This window comes from Sceloporus occidentalis, unplaced genomic scaffold, assembly GCF_023333645.1.
Source record: "Sceloporus occidentalis isolate IW3139 unplaced genomic scaffold, rSceOcc1.0.p SCAF_6, whole genome shotgun sequence".
Classification (NCBI taxonomy): Eukaryota; Metazoa; Chordata; class Lepidosauria; order Squamata; family Phrynosomatidae; genus Sceloporus; species Sceloporus occidentalis.
Window position 1 is genome coordinate 79,081,031 of NW_028316986.1, and position 24,487 is coordinate 79,105,517.

The window sequence follows — 24,487 nt, forward strand, 5'->3', positions numbered from 1 at the left end:
GTGGACCGGGGCCATTTCCTTTGGCACCGAGGCGAGGATGATGATGAGGAGGAGGAAGAAGAGGAGGAGGAGGTGCGTGGCCATTTTCAATATTTATTTTGCCCCTGTGTATTTTTTCTAACTTTGACTGCCAGGGCTCAATGCTCTGGAATTCTGGTGTCTGTGAGGCATTTGGCCTTCTCTGTCAGAGAGCTCTGGTACCACAATAAACTACAATTCCCAGGATTCCATAGCACTGAGCCCTGGCAGTCAAAGCAGTGTGTTTTGGACACAGATATCCTCCTTTTGTGAGTTAATGAATGAATCCAGTCCCTATCCTTTATATCTCTCTCACACACTGCAGGAGTAATAACCCACTTTGAGACTGCTTTAACTCAATGCTAGGGAATCCTGGGAATGCTAGTGTTTGGGAGACATTGAGACTTCTCTGTCAGAGATGGCTCTGAGGCCACAATAGACTACAATTCCCAGGATTCCCCAGCACTGAGCAGTCTCAAACTGGACCATTTCCTCAGTGTGGATGCACCTGGGGAGGAATTCTAGGCACTGCAGTTCAACTACATTTGGAGGGTTATGTGACTCCCTGTCAGAGATAGCTCTGGGGCCACAGTGTACTCCAATTCCCAGCATTCCCCAGCACTAACCCAGGACAGTTAAATCACTCTCGAACTGGATTATTTCCTCAGTGTGGATGCAGCTTTGGTGAGGAACTCTGGGCATTTCAGTCCAGCTATGTTTTATTTCTGCAGTGTATTTTGGACCAGAGACAAGGTGACCAGGCATCCTCCTCCTTTTCCAGGACATGTCCTCTTCTGTCAAATTTCAAAATGTCCTCCATTTTGATCATGCATAAGAAACATGCATTTATATTAACATTTTAAAAAAATCATCAATTTTTTCACGTGTCCTCCATTCATTAAAACTGTGTCCTACATTTGTCCCGGTTTGGAGATCCTGACTTATGGCAATCCTATATACATTGGGGCGGGACTCTGGAACTAAACCTGAGCAGATACCAAGGGCCTACTGAATTGTGTTCCCAATTTTGATCAAACTCTTTGACCTGTATCACCACCACAGCCCTGTGTAAGTGAACAGCAAGGACTAAAGTTTGTGGTGAAGTGTTTACAAAGAGGAACCATTATGCAGTTTCCACAGAAACAAAATGGGCTGAACATGTAGTGTATCTGGCCCATGTGTTACACTTCTGCTGTGGCTAAAGGAAGTCACACCTATTCAGGCTCGAGCACTGGTTTCCTAAATCAATACAACTTACACAGCAGTGTTACAAAGGCTTGGCTCCACACCCAGTCATTCACACCTTTAACCTGATAGACTGATTATGTTCTTTTATATTTGGAAGCAGCACCTTTGTGCTATGAAAAGCAAACATCAGCAGTCTTGCAGACATTGCAGTTATTGTGGGTTTTAAGCAGTTAGAATAAAATCTGCCCTATGCATATTGGATTCAGCCCTTTTGCAGAGGTGTGTAGCTTCTCCTCTTGAAAGAGAAAACAAATACCAGACAAGCTTTCAGATTTATGACATTTTTAAAAGAGTACCTGCTACACTGTGCTGTTAATACCTGTTCAGAATACCTGAATGACCATTATAGCTGGTAGAACAACAACACTAACTAGTAAGGGACTGGAGGAGGTATATAGTCCTACCTTTCTCCAGCATGGGATCCAAGGCATCCCATAAAAGAGATTAAAACAAATTATGGCTAAAACTACAATCATCATAATAAAAAACAATCAAAACTAAACAAACTATCTCATCTAAAACACCACTAATTTAGAAGAGTTTTAAAGCATTTAAAACATAATGAGCATAAAAATACAGCAGTCCCCCCCCCCAAAAAAAAAGCCTCTTCTGAAGCAAACAGTGAATTGCCAAAAGTTGGCTGCTGAAATAACAGATGCTTAAGCAAAACAAGAGGGAATTTGTCCATGGAAGATGCATTATGAACTCTGGTCGGTGCTGGCACTCAAACTAGAGTACCAAAATGCTGTAATTTTAAAGTATTTGTCTTTTGTATCAGGCTGTGATTAGTGGATTTGTAAAAAAACAAAATAGATCCCTCAAGACTAAAATCTGCCCCCCACAGGCTTACTACAAACCAATTAGCTCACTACTCTCCCATTAGCTCCCTACTCTAAGGAACTATCCTAATGGACAGCTATACAGTGAGATACACACAATGTACCTCTAGTCTGCTGCTTGAGAAAGCTACCTGATACCTAATGGTAAGGCTGGCCTTGCGGTAGGAATCATTTTGTTACTGCAAATGTTCAACAACTGGGAGTATGAAACTGTTCCTGAACTACTGCAATTACCCAGAGGTGTCAGTCACTGGGTGGATCCAGATCTGCTTTTAGCTCACCCCTTCTATAGAGCTCAAAAGAAGCAGAATTAGTTGCAATTCCACAGGCAATGGGTGCATCTTGAAACCTTACTGGATTGTCACTAATTCAAGTATTAATATGATATTTAACAATTTCCACAGGGGCAGCTTTGTTAGTATGCATCAGGGGGGAAATTCTAAAGAAATCTGTGGTACCTGAAAGGCTTACAAATGTGTATTACCAAGAACTTTTCAGGCTATAGTCCACTTCAACACTGTTCAATCATTAAGAGACCTTCTTCTGGATGTCTACCATTCCTTACAGTTAGATTTTGTTTTCACAGATTTTGGGCAATGCTTCATTGTAAGGATGAGCTAGTGATTTAGAATGGTGTAATGGTTGAGGGTTAGACTGAGATTTCAGGAGACCAGAGTTTGAATTTCTGCTCAGCCATTGACATTCACTATGAAAGTCACACTCTCTCAGCCAAAGAGAAAGGCAATATTAAAACTTCTGAATAAATCTTGCCAAGAAAACTTTCAATAGGGTCTCTGTTATTCAAAGACTTGAAGGCAGTGACAACAAAAAACAAGAATGGAACAGGGTTTGCATGAAGTGAAATTCTGCCGATTTTGTTCTGGAAGATTACTAATGAAAGTGTTTTGGGTTTTCCCTCAATGGGCAGACATTGAGAGCAATACTCCCACCCCAGGGGGTGGCAATCGTACACAAATATATAATTGCTAGGTTTTTTTTTTGTTTTTTATGTATTAATTAATTAAAATGTTATATCCCTCCCTATATTCAAAGCTCTCAAACAAGTTAAAACACTCATGTAAATATAAATTCATGATTCTTAGTCATGCTTAAAACATAGGACAATTTGGAATTCCTTCTGAACAAAAGGCTGAAATGTAGGACATGTCCTGGAAAAGGAGCACAGCTGGCCACCCTGCTTTCATGTGCTGTATTGTTTAGATTTCTTGTTCTTCTTTGTAATGGTCATGCTTTTAATTGCTTTTAATATTACTGATGGTTTAATTATAATTTTTATCCATGGTATTACGTCATTTTTAAACTGTATCTGTTTTAACTTTTGTAAACCATCTTGAGTCCCAGACAGGGGAAAAGGAGGGATATCAATATGACAACAACAGCAACCAGAACCACTACCACCAACACCACAACACAATTGGACTAATCAATTTGCTTTGCAGGCCTGGAACTCATTAACCCATGATTTTAATCCAGATTCAATTAATAGTTAATAATAAAAACTGACTGAAAGTAAACATTCCAACTGAGTATATAAATGTTCAGTTTTCAAAAGCATGTTGAAAGGAACTACAAAATGAAATAAATGCTCAGAACATATCAACAGTGTGCTTTATTTCCCCTATCAGAAAAATAGTCTAGTTTGATTCTGTCTTGACATGTATAGAATTATGAACACTCTGCAACGGTAGTGTAAAAGGCACAGTAGGCTCTCATAAAAGGTTGGTGGATAGTTCCCCCTTGTGTTAACTGAACGAAGCACAACTGTTTATGATGGAGATAAATTTGCTAGGTGGCTAAATATTACGTAAAAGAATTTCACAAGAGGCATGTTTGTTAACAGCTACTAGGCATGAGAACCAAAAGAATCTAATTGTTTAGAGGCAATCTACCTCAGAGTGATAAATACTGTACTAGAATTAAACAGCAGGAAATGGCCTTCACTTTGAGAATATGCTAGTGAGCTTCTAGAAGAGGCATCTTGCTAGCCACCAGAGAGGAGGAATATCACAACAAGAATAAGCACAGACAACTTGGCTCCCTCAAGGTATTGTTGAACTGCAATCTGCACCAACCTAGTCAGCATAACTAATGGTGAGCAGTGATGAAAGTTGGAGTTGGAGGTTGTCCAGGCTCTGTTTAAATACTTCAAGTGAAGGAGAATCTAACACATCTCTGAATCAGTTGTTCTGTTCTTGAGTAGATCTTCCTATTAGGAAGTTTCTCTCAAATGTTCTATGAAAATGTATTTTTATGCCATTTCCACCCATTAAGTCTAGTCTTTTAGAACAGCAAAACCCAAGTCTTACTCATCTTCCATAGGCCTGTCCTTCAGATTTTAGAAGACTACAGTTGTATTTTTCCTTCATCTTCCCAGTCTAAACATATCCAGGTCTTTCAACCATGCCTCATGGTTGGACTTGCCCTCCATGACCCTCATCATACTAGTTACGTTACTCTGTGTGTTTCTACATCAAACATGTGTGCATACTAGTTGTCTTCATTATGTCAGATTGACAGTGATCTGATCCAGCACAGTAATTCATCTGTTCCTCTGTGGGACTCACTGAGAATCCTTCAGCTTAAGCCTAAAATAACACAGCTTCAAAATCAAAGCCAACCTTTCTCCACTTATATTCTACCTTAAAAATAAAATAAAAATCATACAGGTCTCATACATGACTGCTCTAGGGAAAACAAATAGAGAGAATCTGTCTAAGGACATTTCTGTGTCCTATCTATGGACATTTCTGTGGCTAACCAAAAGCTAATGCTGGAAATCTGGATATTAAAAATATTGAGAAAATGCCATAGTGTGCTTCCAACATGACCATGTAAAGAAAATACAAGCATGGTGTGATGCAAATGAGGAGAAGGAAAGCTGGGTTTTGCTCAATAGAACAATCTATTCTATTGTGCAATCTGGGGTGAGAATCTCACCTGCACACTCCAGTCACAGTTGTTATGGCGAGAGATTTGAGATCATTGAAATTAAATGGTCAGTTATTTCCACAAAACACTTTTTCACTTGTTTCCTCCATCAATCTGTGTTAATAGCCAAATATGAAAGCACTATAGTGAGAAATGTCATCTGAGTTGGTCTAAGTATTTTTAATTTCCATTTCTCTTGTCTATTTTACTCTTCTATTTCCTTCTCTATTATTATTTTGTCTGTTTTTGACTCTCTTTTTGTTGCAACACTTATTAACATCATGTTAATCACCACTAGTTGTTTTTGTGACAAAACTGAAGTTCTCATTGCCCATTTACTAACATATGAGAATGTACAATAAGATTTACCTAAACTTTGGTTGCCTCAGAGTTTAATGTGGTCACTTGGGATAATTTATGGGTGTTTTAAAATGATGTTAGCTACTTTGGTTATTTTGTAGATATATCTTTGGTTAGATATTTGTCTATCTAACTGGCAAAGTAACTCGCTGGCACGAGAGGCCCTACTTTATTCCTGCCTATAACAGTAATAAGATTGGGAACATGAGGAACCAGACTCTCTTGGTGGTGGCACCTAGTTGTAGAAATCTCTTCCAGATGATGTCTGACAAGCCTTTTCATTACAGCCCTGATGATCCCTAAAATGATCCCTAAAAACCTACTGGTTTATCTTGGCCTATAATACAGTTTTCATTCTATTAGAGCTATTATACATTTGCGTATAGTTAATTGCCATCAAGTCAGCTTTGACTTATGGCAACCCTATGGATAAGAGACCTCCAAATATCTGTTATGGATGGCTCTGTTTATGTCTTGTAAACTCAGAGCTGTGGTTTCATTGACCTGGGCCTGGAATAGTTTGCATGGAAGAAGAAGCCAGAGGCAGCTCCAGTCATGATCAGGCTGGGACTGCGGTGACCACATGACCCGCTCCTGAAGTGGGCTCCCAAATCCTGTCCTTTAATCCACACCTTTTTGATCTGGTCAAAAGGACCAGATTATGGTGCTGTAGCAGTGTCTGGCCACTTTGGGGGAGTGCATCACTTTTCTTGTTTAAAGTTTTGTTCTGGGTTTTGGAAGGGTTGTAATTAATTGTCATTTTAGTCTATTGTAATCAAACCTGTGTGTGAGAGACAGGGAGGGAGAAAAAAATGAGAGAGAGAGGATCTGTCTGTCTATCTATCTATCTATCTATCTATCTATCTATCTATCTAATCAGAATATATTTTAAAATGTCCTGCTTCTTCTGACAACTAACTTAGAAGACATCCAAATTTCAAGCAATTTTCAGACAAAAGGCAATGGCTAGGGCATCACGAAGTTGACCTGAAAGCGTAGACATGAAAGATGAGAAAACATATAAAAAGGAAGAGTGTTTAAATGTAGAAGAGAGTGGACCTGGAAGCTCCCAGTTCAAATGGTAGCTCAGCCAGTTCAAAATGTGCACGGGTCCTGCATCCATTTAATCTTATTTCCTTTGATCAATTCACCTTCTAGTTCAATACCCAGTAATATTCCATTGTGTGACTGGGAAAAAACATGGAAGAAAAATCTGAAATTTACTAAAAGCGCTAACCTAATTGAAAACTATTATAAGATGCTATATAGATGGCATTTGTCCCCACAGAAAATGGCAAAAATTAAAGGGATGAATGATAGTAATTGTTGGAAGTGCGGAGAAAACAATGCAACATTATTTCACATGTGGTGGGATTGTAAAATCGTGGAAAAATTTTGGGAAGAGATTCATAAAAGAATTCAATATATTATGAAATGTGAAATAGTAAAGAAACCTCAACTGTACTTATTAAATATTACCGAAGACTTTAAAGGAAAACTATGTCGAGAGGAAATAGAGGTAATATTGTATTTAGTGACAGCAGCACGTTTAGTCTTTGCTAAACATTGGAAAGGAGGAAAACAAGATCTACAGGAAGAATGGATGATTAAGGTAAATGATTTGATGGAAATGGACAAAATAACTATGATGATCAAAGAAAAGACAGACCAAAACTTTCAAAGAAAATGGAAAACAGTATATAATAATACGTTTATATATATAATAAACTATAGGAATGAAAACAAAAGGCGAAGGGAGAAAAGTGAAAGGGAGAGAAGGGAAGGGGAGAAGACGGGATAGGAAGAGGATTGATTATATATATATATTTCTTTTATATATCCCTTATTTATTTCTTGGCTGGAAATAAAACAATACCAGTCCTAAAGGAAAAATGGATATGCTGCACAGTAATATAAAAATAACGAAAGACAACAAAGAGATAATGCCGTCTTTTCGTTCTATCAGTATAACTGTGTTAATAGGTTAGAGAAACATTATAAATATGTTTTTGATTGTTAAAAAAAAAGCTAAATGTGCACGGGTGGCTTTTAACACTTGAAACATATTGTTTAAAGGCTTGTTGTTGTTGTGTAAAATACTGTATAGGATTGTCAATATGTTGTTTATCCTTTATAAGCATCCAACTATTCTCCTGATTGTACCCACTTTCTAAGAAGTGCCTTAGGGTTAGCTTTTTTAATAGCATAGTCACACTGATTTCTCTTAACTTTTTAAAAAAAGATTTATAAAGGTTTATTTTTTCAACAACTAGTAGCAACCTTATGCTTGCTGTGGTCAATCCTTTTGGATTTTTTGGATCTTTGTAGCATTCTAGCTATAAACTTGAAGACAGTAGACCTAAATATAGATACAACACATCCATTATCTAAACAATTTGGAATCAACTAGCTGACTTAATTTAGATCAAGTCTAAAATTATGTCAAAACAGATGTTCCTTTAGTTCGGCTGTTAAAGAAATTATCAAATGTCACCCATCTTATTTGAATGTGAACATGATATTGTTCCAATTGTGTAGGTGATTGATTCAATTTGTCAAAGTCAGCTAATATTATGTAGGAAGCAAGCTCTGCCTTGCATCAAAATATCTGAAGGCCCCAGAGGACAATGGCATTTCAAAACTTGTCTTTGAAATGTTGGGAAGGAAAAGAAGGAGGATAGATCTTGTAAATATTCATGTGCCTTCACAATGACAGGCTTGTCCAGATGCTTAGGAGCAAAAGCTTTTCAAAAGCAGATTTAGCCAGAGAACAAAAACTTCCAAACCATGGCCTTGTTCAAATGCCACAGGATATTCTCCCTCTCCCTTTCTCTTGCAACAGATGGAGCCTCCCTTTTGCAGCTATGGAGAACTGCCCCCTGTTGAAAACCATTACTCAATGGGATAGCCCCAGTAGGCTTGGCACAAATATTTCAGATATCATATAAATGCAGGCAAACAAACAATGCGATCTACAGATCATACAGTGAATATTAGCCAGTCAAATTGAGGCATTTTTCTGTCCTTTGGATGATACACATGTTTAAGTGTCCCAAAACTCTGGCTAAACTGTAATCTACATTGTTTGCCAGAAAGGGATTCCTGTGTCTAATCATGACAAGTTCCACAAGTCTTTAACACCTACATTGTAATAGAGATGGCCAGCTGATGAACCCATAAAGCATTTTTTCCAGGTCCACCGTCACCATATTTTAACAAAGAAACTTGCTATGATTTAACAACCAAAGGTTAATATTTGACCAAACCAGCTCCCAGATGTTTAAGGTAATGTTCAGAGATTCTAGGGGTTGACGTCCAAAATATCTGTAGAGTTAAAGTTTGAGCATCGCTTCTATAGACACTACAAGATAGCACTTATAAGACTTTTGCATCCAGGATTTGACAATACAGTTAATATTGCAGCAGATGCAACTCTTCTTACTTCTGTAATAACTAGGGGATTATATGTGGTCCTATTCTCATCCCAAAATGAGGCTGCATGTGCACCAAATGTTTGTGCTATATATGGATTTTTTTAATCTATAGTTTTTAGTACAAAAGACAAAAATAAAATTAAAAAGCTAAAACCAGACCACTTGTAAATATGTCCAAGTCATGAGGGGCTCTAAATATTAGTATCACTCCTGAAATTGGCAAATGCACATTTTTCATTCTGGTTTGTTCAGCCACACAGGAAAAAAAAACAGCCAGATAGATATTTTCTAGTACAACTACAGAGGCATAATTTGGAAAATTCAAATTGCACATAATGTAGAAGGTCATATGTAAAATGACACAAATTTAAGTAGAAATCAGATCCCAATAAATGAAGCCTAGGGGCATAAAGTCAGTGACAAAGAATTTAAATGTTCTTCACTCAAATATTTCTTGTTTGTTCTTTTAATTAAAGAACTTTTAATAAAACCAGAAGGGAACTGTCATAGACTGCCTTGAGCCTGACTTAGAGCACAGTCAGATTCGGATTCTGAGATGTGGAGGAGTCTGAGGCAGGGGCAAATCTGGTGCTGCCTGGATCTGCAGTCCCTTTACTCCTTTGTATACTTCCCTGTTCTGCTGTCCTTATTAGAGGTAAACAGGACAGGAATGCACTAATAATAATTGGTCCAAGCAACTCTTTTGAGAATTTCTCATAGGGGAAACAGAGTTATGGTGGCCCATTGGACGGGGTGGTCAACATTCAATAATAAAGTAATACCAATATTAAGGCCAATTAAACTGTCACAAAATTGAGATGTCTTAGCAGATTGTAATAAATATTCCCCTACTCAAAATAATAAGAATGTGGCTACCACAGTGTCACATATCTCTCGCCAGAATATGTGGTCTAATTGTACTTATATGTTTCTTTCCCTCATGCGCTCTGTTTTCTGGTCTTCACATACTAGTAGAGAAAGACATACACAGATACAGAGAAAAATGGGTATCATAATGACAGCACTGAATATATCAGCAAAACAACAGTGCTATGCAGAGTGGGGGGTAGGCCAGCTTTGTGCAGGGGACTTTTCGAGTATGTGGTTCTGTATGCAGCATGGCAGATTGAATAAGTCAGATTTAAAAGGCATAGTGTACAAAACAAAAAAGTGGCAAAAAAGGACAATGCATCTTAGCTTTTCCCCCTTTTCTTTTTCATTTATTGTTACAAACGTTCATAGCTATGGTAATCATGCAGGTACAGCATAAAGTGAATGATCTTGCTGAAAAGTTTTGATTTAAAGAGATCATAAGCCACTACATTCCAAGTGACTGGCCCTTTACCTTTGAGAGAACAAAATATAAATAGAGGATAGACAAAAAACGACATTTTCATACGTGGTGAATGACCATGGTTCTCTCTCTCTCTTTTCCTGCTGTAGTTGAACAGTAAACTTTGGTCCATGGAGTTTAACCAGAAAAGCACAGATTTTCTTTGGGAGCTCAGAGAGATCACTTAATTTAGGAATAAGCAGACTCTTCTCTGCTGAGTGCATTTTAAAATCAATTGATTTTTATTAACTCATTTTCAAATTTTGCTAATTAGCTTCTTTGGCTTTCAGTGGGCTGCCAAGAGACAAGTCTGGCCAAGTGACTGGCCCTGGGATTTTCCATTTCCAGTTCTTCTGAAACTCTGAAGGCTTTGAAATTTATAAACCTAAAAATGTTCAGGCCTTACCTAGGCTCAAAAAACCAACTGCAAGTCTTCCTGTGCCACAAATTAAGCACTGTCAATGCAAATGTCTGGAATTTAGGGGATCAGCCACAATACATGGTCTACACAATGACTATACATGTGGTATTACATGAAATTGGATCTCCAAAGAACATAATTTGATGTGTCTAATGCTAGATAGGAAACAGCTTTTCCACATAAGATATTCTCACTTTACAACCTGTCCTATGATTGCCAATGTTAGAAGATACAAGTGAGTTTCAGTCATGATTTATAATTTACAGTCCAGTGTTATCTTCCGGTCCTGCAGAAGAGCCTTTCTCTGTACTAGATGCCGAACTGTTCATTTGAGCAGATCATCCCCAAAAACACAGAAAAGGAGGTCTTTAAAAAAACAACTCACAGAGTTTATTGCTTTCAATTTATAAAATTAAGCCTGCTCCAGACAGGTAATACTGGTGGGTGAGTTCATAATCCCTGGGTTTTATCAGAAGGTATGTACTGACACACAGTGCCACGTCAATATGGAATGCCAGGTTCCTTCCTTCTAATACTTCACAACCAAGATCCGATGTGATGCCCATTAGAACACTGATGTAGTTCTCATTTAACTCGGCCGAGCCCAGCACACGATAAGTTGCCACAACATCCTTCATTATATTGCCTGTTGACAAAAGGAATAATTACTAGTTATCATTGAACATGTTTTCTGAGTTTAAAAATCAATTCTTGAAAGCTGAAGATGTCAACATTTGAATGCAAGTACAGGGTACTTCCAGAGTAATGCTCAAGCTTTCAGAGTATCAATAACAACTCAGAAAGTCTAATGATTGATTCTGCCTATTTCCTACATGTTATGCGAGATATACTGAACAATTGTCTCTGCTTCCTGTCACTTAATTAATGTTGACTAATATTTAACTGCAGATTTTTAACTACTGATAAAAGCTATAGAATTGTTATACACATTCCATAGTTTTTCCCCCAAGTCACATGCACATGGTTATAAAGATCACCAGATGAAGAGATGTGCAAACAGAACTTCTAAACATCCTTAATACATTGTTCCTTTTAATTCTCACATTTATGTCATTCCATATTCACATGGTTATAAAGATCACTAGATCAAGAGATGAGCAAACAGAACTTCCAAATATTCCTAATACATTGTTCCTATTAATTCTCACATTTATGCCATTATTAATTCCTCACCTAAACACTGTATTAACTCATTATACAGTGTGTGTGTGTTGGTTTTATATTAACAGTATTGCTTTGACTTATGTACAGAATGTATTCATAAATAAAATTAGCGTTCAGATGGAACAAAGTATTTGTGTATTTTATCTGGCCAGAATCTGCTGTGAAGGATTAGCAAGTAGAGTTACTGTAACACAAATAATGGGACTAGCAATTCATTATTTACTAAACTGATAGCACTATAAGCCACTACAGAAATGTTTGCATTTGGTGAGAAGAATTTTCGTATTATTGATCTAGCACATTCAAACCTAACTTACACTCCACCCATGGCTTAAATTGCACTGGTCCACTGGATTCACAGTCCAATGGAATTGAGAAGGAAATCATAATGTCACAAGGGATACAAACATTCTACTCTACATGGCTTTGTCCCTCCTCCAAAACAAGTATAAGCACCTTCAATTTTATACTTCACTGAAAACACATGAATTATTGATCTAGCACATTCTAACTTATGCTATGAAATTTTTGAGATAAGTGACAAAGCTTAGTTTTAGGTCAAATTGCACAATGTGTATACTCCATGCACGGTGGTGTGTGGAAGCAAAGTCTTGACTTAAGGAATCCACCATACGTAAGACATCCAGTGCAAGCAAGCATGTTTACAAGATGTTTACACATCTGTATACAAGAAGGCTCCATCCTTGAAGAAGGCTCATCTCCTTCTTTATGAGAAATGTTCCTGTCCATACTGTATAAACTATAAATATAAAATACTTTAGTGTCTTTTTAACGGGGGACTTTGGTGGCTGACAATGATGCCTTCCTGGTGGGAACCCTGCTACCCCCACTCATTTCAGACCATGATTCCCATGGTCTCCTAACAAGGACCAGTCACATTCTGGAGTCTCTGTGGGCAATCTCTTTTTTCTCTCCTCACCTGGAGAGAATTTTTAAACCAGCTAGAACTCCCTTTAGCCTGCAATTTCCATACCAAAGCTGTCTGTACCACAAGCTGCACAGAGAAACCTTAATCTGACAGAAGTCCCTAAACTCCATGGATTTTAGAAGTCTTGAATATGCATGAGCACAGTGGTAGAGCTATGTCAAGGCTCACAATGGTTGGGCCAGGTTCTGGGATATCTGACATTTCAGGCTTAGAGTTCTTTGATTCTATGGTGACAGCTCATGTCATGGCCCCCCTTCCTTGAGAGTTTGTCATCATTGGAAGACAAACCAATTCTCAGACAGTATTTAGGGAGAGTGTTCCACAGCTGTACTCCTTCCAATGCCTGGATAGCCTCCACCTATCTCTTGGACTGGGGCCACTCCTCCAGCTCTTCTTCCTGCTCTGAACCTGACCTGACCTGCAGAACAGAAGGAAGAGTTGGCTGGATATCAGGCCTCTGCTGTGAATCCTCCAAAGGCAAGTCTAGTTCACTTTCTGATGAAGATGAACTCTCTTGACACTTAAGCCTTGTGTGTCCTCTACTGACTCCACCAGTTCCTGAGGCTTTACATCTGTGTTCTGGTCACAGGAGTCAAGATATCCACAACCATATTATGTAGGCCCAACTGCAGACATCTTTACTTGATCAGAGGCTGTATGTCAGTTCTGTTGGACTCACAGGGAAAATGGTGGCATAAAGTTTTGAATTTAAAACACTTCCTAGGTGGCTCCTGTAATGCCCAATCGGTTTTGGATTTTGTACCTAGCTATAGCTTATTTATTCAAGGCACCACTGCTCCAACATTAATAACTTTCAAAAGTTTGGATTTGGTTAAAAGTAGTAAGTAGTAAAATTTTATTCGGTCATTGACCAATATAAAAATTGACAGTATAACAATTACACAGTACAGTTATTAAAAAAATTCAAATACAATTTCAGTTAAGCTGTAAACATCAGCTTTCGTCAACAACCAATTGGGGGCATAATTTACATACAATATAGCAAAATTTTGCCACCTTGTGAAGAACATCTGGTTTTCAGTTATCCAAGAGATAACCAAATACTGTTAATAACCAAATAATGTTTCTCATTCAGGAAACATTATATGCTGATTAATCACTGGCGGGATACAAACCGCCGCCGCCGGTTAGTCTGCGGGGGAGCCGGAGCCTCCACACGGCGCGGCTCCCGTGCAGACTGAAAAAGAAGCTCCAAAATGGAGCTTCTTCTTGAGTCGCGTTTGCGACGTAGCGAGGCGCCAGGGGCGCACTTGCTATGTCACAACGCCCGTGACGCGTACGGACGCTCAGCGTCCGATATGTCAAGATGGCGGCGCCCATGTAGAAGGGGCGCCACCATCTTGTATGTATTGAATACGTACTAGGGTTAGGGGGGTGCGGAAGCACCGCCCCTTCCTAACCCTAGTACGTATCCTATACGTACTAAATGGCGGTATGTATCCCGCCACTGTTATTTCAGAATGCCATCAAAGGCATTAAACAGATAATCAAAAGATACCTGGGAAGATGATCTTATGTCATCAAAAATAAACTGAAATTCAATCTAGACAAAATGAGGAAATTGAAATAGTTAAAGATTCCCATATCTAGGATCAAACATTGACCAGAATGGAGACTGCGGTCAAGAAATAAGAAGTAGACTAGGAATAGGTAGGGCAGCTATGAAAGAACTAGAAAAAATACTGAAGAGCAAAGACAAACAACTAAGCACTAAAGTCAGAATCATTCAGACCACTGTATTCCCAATTACAATGTATAGATGAGAGAGCTGGCCAGTGAAGGAAGCAGACAGAAAGAAACTCAACTCATTGGAAATGTGGTACTAGGGAAGAGTACTTAGGACACCATGGATAGCAAAGAAGACAAACAGATTGGTCCTTGAACATATCAGACCAGGGCTCTCCTTGGAAGCAAAGATGATCAAGTTGATACTATCATACTTTGGCCACATAATGAGAAGGCATGGATCACTAGAAAAAAACAATAATGCTAGAGAAGGTAAAGCATAGAACAAAGAGAGGAAGACCACAGACAAGATGGATAGACTCAGTCAGGGGGGTTATGGGCAAGGGCTTGCAGGACCTGAGCAAGGAAGTAGAGAATAGGGATTCTTGGAGATGTTGCCATGAGTTGAGGTTGACTCGAGGGCAGCTAACAACAACAAAGTGGAAACATGCACGCAAATTCAACACCCAGATTGCTGTTTCTACCTTGCCATTGGAGCCACTGTACAAAGCTTTAAAAAACTTTATAGAAAGACATGGACACTGCTGGGTATGAGGGTCACTACCAGAAGCTGTAACACACACACACACACACCCCTTATGAACCACCCACTGCAGGTTTGACACCATACAAAATCCATGGGTCAAACTCTGTCTTTTAAAATATGAATTCAGAACTAAACAGGGTAAAGCTCCCAACTATACATGAATATATCTGAGAACACAGTACAAGCATAGGTTGGAAAGTCTTTTATATTCAGCCTAACAGTTTTATCAGTGCAGAGTAAAACAGCCAAGGAAGCATTTGGCAGAACTGCTGCAAGACTGGGGACGAAATAAATAGCGATTGAATTCCCTCAGAAACATTAAAGTATCTGAAACCTAATATAGAGAATATGTTTAAACAAACAGCAATCTGCCAGCTCTCAAAAGAAAATTCAGATCTATTAAAAAGCCATGTACTTAAAATGCTGAAAAAGAATGTAGCCCAGCATATTAAAATATTTTGGTTAATTTCCTGTTCAGAAAAATTGCCCCATAATGACTGCTTATGGTCTTGCTTGGCTCAGTATAAAGCTCTAAAGTACTTGGGTCAGCCCCTTTATTTCTGCATATTTCTATATGTATGCAATTGCTAATTTTAGCAGGGGCACCTACTAGCATTGCAATTCTCTCTTCCTTCAACCAAGACTGTAAAGCTACTGTGGTCCTCTCGCTATGGAATCACTGTCCCAGAGAAAACTGACCCACCTCAGTCCTTTGTTTCAACGTCAGTGCTTCAGTAACTTAAATGTTTAAAGATTTCTTCATTTTGTTTTGCAGTTGCTTGGATTTCCTTGTGATTTTTAATGAATACATCTGCAGATTCATAAACACTCAAGAAAAACCCTGCTCAACCAGACCAAAGGCCCTACATGGGATTCTGTCCACTTTGGCCAAACAGATGCCTATAGGAAGCCCAGAAGAACAATATAGGTTCAATAGGAATAGGGCCAGAATCATGAATGCAACTGGTCAATGATTATTGCACAAGGATAAAGAGAATTACTGCAATAATTACTGCAGATAGACAGAAGCTGAAAACAAAAAAGGAAGAACAAGATAACTTTACTGCAAGATCTGAAAAATCAAAGAGAAATTTCAACCAAGAGTGGGGATGCTCTGCAACCAGCAGAGAAACACAATGCATGACCAAGATAAAATAAAAAGATGATAGAAGCAATACATTGAGTAGCTATTCAAAAGAGATGGAAGGATGAATGACACATGGGAAACAGATCCATATAAAGACAAACCTCAGATTTTGAGAAGTGAAGTAAAAGCTGCACTCAGAGCAATTGGGAAGAATAAATCATCAGGAACTATTAGATGGCATTCTAATAGAGTTGCTTCAAGTTAGATACAAAAGCTACTCTTGCCCTAACTACAATCTGTCAACAAATGTGGAAAACAAAACAATGGCCAAACAACTGGAAATGATCAATATGAATTCCTGTTCTCCAAAAAAGAGATGCAAAAGACTACAGTAACTTTAGTAATGACTGACTGCTTAACTCTTCCTACTGACTTGTTCTGGCTGAAGTGCTTTGAAAACTTACATCTCTTATATTACACCTTATATATCTCTTTCGTGTTGGTGGATGTATACAAAGAGACTTATGTATGTCTTCTTTGTTAGTTGATAGAAGCCTCTCTAGCTCTGAGCTTAAGAAACCTGTATCCAGCATGCCTAGGCAGAAACTGAAATCTCTCATGGATGCTGTTCCCCTCAGGAACTAGATCATGGCCAGTTTTACATAACTATTGACAACACAGTAGTCCTTAAAGGATTTAATGGTGGCACACATGATTCCTCCACCCTCATTTTATTCTCACAACAAACCTGTTAGTTAGATTAGATTAGATTGAAACAGGTCCAAGTCACTTCAGATACATGGTTAAGTAGCTCACGACAGCCAATATAAAGCTGCTTCGAGTCACAGTGGAGGTATGGTGTTTCAATGATACATGCGTCCTAAGAGTCCAGAAGTCGCACCAAAGCCACGCTCCAGCCCTAAGGACTGGAGCGTGGCTTTGGTGCGGCTTCTGGACTCTTAGGACGCATGCATCATTGAAACACCATACCTCCACTGTGACTCGAAGCAGCTTTATTTTGGCTGTCTGTAACAGGCCTCTGATTAATTCAGTGATTACTTGATGAAAACAGAAAGTTTATTCTTAGCTATTTAGTTTGAGTCAACTGCTTCTTCTGTATCTGACATATTCTTCCATGCACAGGGCTAAAACAATGCAAAAATTTTTTTTCTCACCCTGGCTCCATGGATCCATCAGTAGACAAATAATTTTATAAAATAGATACATAGCTAGATAGCTAATACCCAAGTTACCCAAATGAATGAATGAAGCTACTGACCAAGGTGTTTAAACTTCCCTTTCTTCTTTTAAGGAGCAGCATGCCTGATTATGTGATCTATTAACAAAAAGATATGAATATCACTCTATGGTTCTGCTTGTGAACTTGCCTTTAGCTATATCTATATCAGGCTAAATGTATTGGTGTAACATAGCATCTCTCTGTTTGTAGGGATTTCTAACTTTACCTTGTGTTAAAGAGACTATAAGTAGGACTGTCCCTTTTACTCTCTAAAAGGATCACAGCTTTATTTCCTCCTGCTATTAATATATACAGTTAAGATTAAAATAGTATTAAATCACCTGTAGAATTAAAACTATTTAAAACAGTAGCTTAAAAGCATAGAGTAAAAGAACACTAAACAAAAAGGCCTTTACATGTAAAAAAATAAAGCCTGCTGGAACAGAAAGGGGCTCACTTGTGGATGAATGGCCAACAAGGATGGAGCCAACCTGCCTTCTGAAGGAAGGGAATTCCCAAGTATGGTAGCAGCCACAAAGAATTCTTCTCCCACTAAATGTACTTGTGGAGATTAATTGACATTGACAGAAGTGCCTCCCTAAAAGATGTTACAGCTTGGGAAGGCTCATATGGTAAAATATAGTCCTTCAGATAGCTTAGATCCAGGCCATATAGGTCTTTATGAGCAGCATTTTGAATTGTACTTGGAAACAAAACAATGCCAACGTATAGCCAATGAAACAGTGTAACAAAAGAATTACATGCTTCCTATAACCAATCTGTGCAGCTGTTTGGCTGCAGTTGTTTGGAGTAGCTGAAGTTTCTGAATATTCTTCAAAGACAAACCCACATAGAGCATGTTACAGTCATCCAAATGGGATGTAACTAAAGCAAGTGCCACTATGACCAATTCAGATGTCCCTAGCAATGGGTGCAGTATGTCCCATTATGCTGTGGAATTACTCCCATTTAAATTAGTATAGCATTGCAACCTTAAATTTCCATTTATTAAATCCATTGGAGAATTCCAATTAGTATAGCATACCCCTATGCCTTTAAAAACAATTTCCACAGAGATTATTAGAAGTATGAAAGATTTTCCAAAGATGGAATGGGCCATTTTGGTGTTTTTTCTACATGTGCTCAGTTATCATATACTGTACTTCAGTGCTAAGAAACGTAAGTTGCCCTTGAGTATTTTTAATGCAGATGTTAATAGTTTGCTTAGTGCTAGTTGAATTTATTCAACAGAAACATCAGATAAAGTAAGAAGTACATTGTTTCTTACTTAAATATGAAAAATTCAAGTAATATACAGCATCTTACCTATGGCCAACGTTGAAAGGCCAAAATGTGAAATGTCACCTACAGAACCCAATAAGAATAAAATAATAACAATCAAATGATGGACCTGAAAGGTCATCTTTGCTAACACTTCCACCCCGGTGTAGAAATCTGCAGCTAAAATATTCCTAAAAGGTAGCCATCTCATCTGTTTACTAGGATAGTTGTTTATTCCAAAATACTACCAAGCTTGTGTTAACCTTTATGGTAATCATGAAGCCTGACTAATGAAATAAGCTCCACATGGAACTTCGACAGAAAATCACTAGAAGGAGGAGGAAGATGTTAATCACAGCTGCTGGATTAAAACAAAAATCCATGAGGGAAAATATATCAGATAATGGTTCTTCCTGTTTTCTTATAGTCTCCTATGTTAAGCTGCGGGTAGATTCTGAATGGTGCTTGCTTTGTAGTAGGTTTAGACATGCTTGACTGTCACTACTGCTTTTGAGAATGTCTTCCTTCCTCAAGGCACAACTCTGTATATCTTCCAAAAATGATAGCAACTCTTTTGGGAGATGCTGAGTCTTTTGCTGGCAGTGATAGCAGGAAATTACTTTACTCTTGGATTAATTTTCAAATTTTTGTTATGCATGATTATTTTATAATATAGTTCTGTTAATCACTGTTGTGAATTGGTGGGGCCTATGGAACTTGTTCTAGTTTCAGCTATTTGCAGCTCCTTTTTGAGCCCTGGAAAGGCCAGACTGGGGCCACAGCGTGCGGTTGCTGCAGCCCTGATCTGGCTGAAACAGGGGTGGCTCCATGCCGCCCCTTCAGGGCTGTCTGAACAGCCCCTTTGATACCTAGTAGAAGATACCCCTGCAGATTTTTAAAAGAACTCATTGAGAATTGTTGTTTCTTAAAAAATGCAACAACCATTTTCTTAAATGTTTGCCATCAAGTTAATGTCTCTGTACCCAGCATGTCTGCTGTGTGTGCTGAAAGTATTTTCATCTGGGGAATCCATTTGGAAAATAATGTGAGTAGCCTAAACAACAACAAAAACAAGCAAACAAACAAATCAGGTAATAGCAAAATATAAATCAAAAGCCTGTAAATGATTTGTGCAATAAGTGAAAGTTGTTGTATTAATGATAATCTTTCCTTGCTTTCATGGAAAGCCATCAATGCATATTCTCAAAGAAATAATTTTATTAATTTTATATTTTTGGTGCTAAAAATAAGAAATAATAAAATAACTGTAATCACTAGTGGGGGTGTCAGGAGAGACCAGTGGGAGATTACTGCTTAGTCCCTTGGCATTACAGTTGTGATGCCCTGGAGAACAGAAAAATCTCTCATCTGTAAGAAACTTCTGAGGGCTCTTTCTTCATGTTTTAAGGTTGAGTGTTACGAATATCTAGATGACACCCAGCTCTCTCTCTTCATTTCTCTGAATCAGGAGAGATGGTGCAAGCTCTAGACCAATAAATACACTTAAGTAAGTAAGCAAGTAATGTCTGGAGGAGAAAATAGGTTGGATGAAGGCAAATCAAGTAATACGATGGTTGAGAACCGATAAACCAAAAGGACTGAGATTAGCAGTTTACAAATTCAGGCCACTTATTTTGGGTGGAGTGGCATTTCCCATGCGCTTTGATTCCAAGATGTCAGTACAGGTCCAGGTGGGCTTGATAATGAGAGGCAACTATTAGTATCTTTTGGCTGATTTGATAGTTGTGACTGATCCTGGATTGACCTATGCTCTATTAACATCCCACATAGATTAATTACTAAAATGTGGATTGCATGGACCAATTCTTTTTACACTTGGCCCTCTATGTTCATGGATTCAAACATTCACGGTTTGAATTATATATATATTCCAAAAAGCAAACCTTGATTTTGCCATTTTATATACTTGAGTATCCATGGATTTTGGGATTCACAAGGATGGTGGTCCTGGAGCCAAACCCCAGCAGGTACCAAGAACCCACCGTATTTGTGAGCTGCGTTGGGTCCCTTTCTGGGAGAAAGGTGGCATAGAAATTAAATGAATAATTTCTGAAGACTGAAAGGTGCAGAATGCTTTATATAGGAGCAGTGGTGCGGAATGACAATGCCCTGTTCCCAAATGCACTGGCTTTCTATGATCCAACTGTACCCAACTGAAGGCCTTGCCACTGGCCTTTAAAACCCTAGATGATTTGGGGTCTAAGTACATGTGCAAGCTGTCTCCCTGCTGCCAACTAATCTGAGCCATTTGTTTACTGTATCATCTACAGAAGAGGCTAGATAGACAAGAGAAGGCATTTTCTGTGACAGTTTTCTGTTTGTGGAACTTCTTTCCTGGTGACTCAGTTTGTAGACACTTTCATTTATTTGGGGTTTTGACCCTTAATGCAAGTATGTTTGGTGCAGAGTGACCCAAGAGGATGTCACTGCTGCTCTCCTATTGAATTTTTAGCAATGGCATTATAAGGATCTTTATATTTTCATTAAATGGTCATTCTTTTTTCTTGTTAGCTGCCTTGTGTTTTAGTATTGGAAGAAAGGCAGAACAAAAGAAGCATAAACAAACAGAAAGAAACAAGAAGTTAGTGAAGAGAGAACCACTAATACTGAATGCTGGGATGCTAGAATTTTAAAGTGATTATTTAAATTGCAATAAAGCAAATAACTAAGAGGGGATAGCAGTGGATAGCAGAAGGAGTAGGAGTAGGACACAGTTTATTTTTCTGACACTAAAGTGATAGGAAATGGCAGAGTAATTGCTAAAAGGCAAGTCTGAAGGAAAACAAAGTATTTTTTTCACAGCATGAATATCCAGTTCATTAAATGTAATCCATGATTAAGTTCATTAAGAGGAATAGTATGGTAAGAAAAATAAAGTTTAAGCTAATACCACAAAGCTCCAGCAATGGCTATCAGATCAGGAAATGTACTGCACACACCTCACTGCATTTCTATACATTTCAATTAGCTTAAAGGAAATGCGACAATAGCATATTTTCAAACTTTTCATTTCATATAGATTTGCTACCAAGGAACCTCTGTGAATAGTAATGGATTCTGAGGTTTGGCCTAGGATGTAGGCCAAACATCCTAGGCCAAACCAATTTTTAAGCAATGACAGCTAGGCCTATTTCCCATAGAGTTTAAGTTGTAGTTGTTAACTGCCACATGTTAGACTTATAAAGTCTGTACAGGGCCTTAGTCTTTTCTATCAAAGAGCTCTGGTGCCACAATAAATTACAATCCCTAGGATTCCCTAGCACTGAGCCAGGGCAGTTACAGTCATCTCAAACTGGATTATTTCTCCAGTGTGTTTTGCTCCATAGTTAACTCTGTCCAGATTAACATCCAGAGAGAATTAGTTTTTGTATAGATTCCTGCCTATGAGAAACATATGAGTACCGAAATTGTTTTAGACCCTTGTGGCTCTGAATAATTAGTCTTATAATTAGCCTTATTTATTTATTTATTTATTTATTTTGTAACCTACCAACATTCACCAATGTTGAAAGACCTTCATTAATTTCTAGAAGAGCATGTTTATATAGGTCAACTAAAGAGAGGTGTTGTTTCTGTCCTGTTGTTCAACTACAGAAATCTCTTCCTATATGCCCAGGACTACTTTGGTTTCCTTCAAATATTTAAACACTATGTTATTTACTTAACACTTTTTGTGTATTTTAATTGTGGATATCTTTAAAACATCTTTTTAGCATTACTTTTTAAATTTATACCTTTATAGATATACATTCTGGTCCACAATTAATATTTAGCTACTGCTGTGTGATTAAATTTTATTTATATTTTTATGTCTTGCAAACAAACTTGTGAGGTTAAAGGTGAGATGTAAAAACGTTTAAATAAATAAATTAGTAATGTCTGTTTTATGTTTTCAATCTGTTTTATGATGTGTTTTGTATTCACTAAATTTCTGTACTTTTCATTTCAGTCTGCTGATTTGAGAAATCTTAAAATAATTTTTAAAATGACCACATTGCTTGGGTCCAACTATAGCAGGACTGGTGTGAATCTTCCCAAAAAAATATTTAAGCCAAGGGTGTCTGGCCTCATTTATGTGATAGACTTTCTTCAGAGCTTAGTTTTAGAAACCATTTTAAGATGCAGTTAGAAAAACTAGAGCCTTATTTTCTGTTTTTTTTACAAATGAAGGTATGCACGTGAAAAAATCTGTGGCCAACAATGAGTGGAACATTGTGAGGTCAAACAAGTGTATGCCATGTTCAAATGTCTTATGAATCTTCATGTAGTGTTTTGTATTTAGAAGTAACTTTGTTGGCCTTTTAATAGCAGTCCAATGTGATTGTACCAAATCAAGGCTACAATCCCTAGGACATCCCAGGTGCTATAAGCTTACTTGCTACTTAGCTTACTTGCTGTTCACCGCTATGATCTTTGGAATAGCGGTATATAAATAAAACAAATTATTATTATTATTATTATAAGAGCAAATGGAATTTCTCTACAGAGAACAGAGCTTCAACGTTGGAGGAAGAGGTCCACTCTTTAGATCTCCCTGCTTCATTAATCTTCCTGGGTTCTTTACTTCTGAGAGGAAAAGTAGGCAGATCAGGAACATGTAGTGCAGTGATGGCAAACGTTTTAGAGACTGAGTGCCCAAACTGCAACCCAAAACCTGCTTATTTATTGTGAAGTGCCATGTCCCTCTGACTTTCTAGTAACAAACTCTGGCAAACTCTGTGCTGAGGTGATGGTGTGTGTGCCCATAGAGATGGCTCTTCTGGCATTCGTGCCACAGGTTCTCCACCACTGAAGTAGTGAGTAAAGACTATGAGCTTTATCACACTAGCGGGCAAATGGGATTTAAAAGAAAGTTAAGCTAGAGAAAACCAGCAAATGCCTGAAGTTTATCACATGACATTTCCTGATTTTCTCTAGTTTAACTCTTGTTTAAATCCCATTTGCCCATTAGAATGATAAACCTCTACAGCCCTCCAACACCTACTTTAGAGAAATGTTAAACTAGTCCAAGGGCTCATTTAAATTACTGATTAGAGTGGAAAGGAAAATAGTAAAAGAATATAACAAAAGAAATAGAGAAAGAAAGAAAAAAATAAGAAGGAAAATTAGAGGAAGACCAGTGAATGCTATTCATTCCCTTTTGCTCTGCTGGTAAAAGCCAAGCATGGCTAGGAAATGTTCAAGAACTTCAGCCTAGTAAGTTTCTCCAGCAATTTATGTCATACTAGCTATAAGAAACATTTCGAAATACTTTCAGAATGGTGTCAAAAGTAATCATGTTGTGTGAACCAAAGGACAAAGGTCTATGGTGAAATTATTAAGAGCCAGTGAGGGAAAGCTACATTGTAATTACTTCATAGTCAACTGTTTCATAAATTTATAAAACTATAGCCAAGGTGCAATAGCACATACAACCAAGCATTTGCGTTCTCATTACAACAGTGCTTTCACAGCAGTCATTGTCAGGATTTCAGCCACTGCTCTGGCATGTGTTCTACACAAGACCAGTAGCATTACAGTCTGAAGATAGTTGTGATGAAGTATCTTCAAGGGAAAGAAAACAGTGGACCATGGGCCACATGCAGCTCCAACCCCATTTTAGCCTCCCCTAAATCTCCCTAAAGGCCTCAGATCCTCCAAAATGCAGAATCAGTTATATCTGTGGTTAAAGGAAGCTGAATCACCATGGATTCAGATGACTAGCATGTGTGATGATTATTAACAAAGCACAGGTTTCCCTCTAAATTGCTGGACATCATTGCATACTTCCTTGTGATTTCATAATAGAAAAAATAGATTGTTCTACCAAATGTTAAGCTAATTTAAAGT

At 38.0% G+C, this 24,487-nt stretch overlaps 1 protein-coding gene across 1 annotated transcript in view; it reads right to left on the reverse strand.

The window, feature by feature from the left end:
* Positions 1–10,060: 10,060 nt before the first annotated feature.
* The window catches only part of SCAF8 (SR-related CTD associated factor 8), a 111,276-nt gene continuing 96,849 nt past the window's right edge, over positions 10,061–24,487 (reverse strand). Inside the window, exon 21 of the mRNA XM_089530154.1 lies at positions 10,061–11,248. The gene's annotated coding sequence lies outside the window, so the exon portion shown is untranslated. The remainder of the gene's footprint in view (positions 11,249–24,487) is intronic.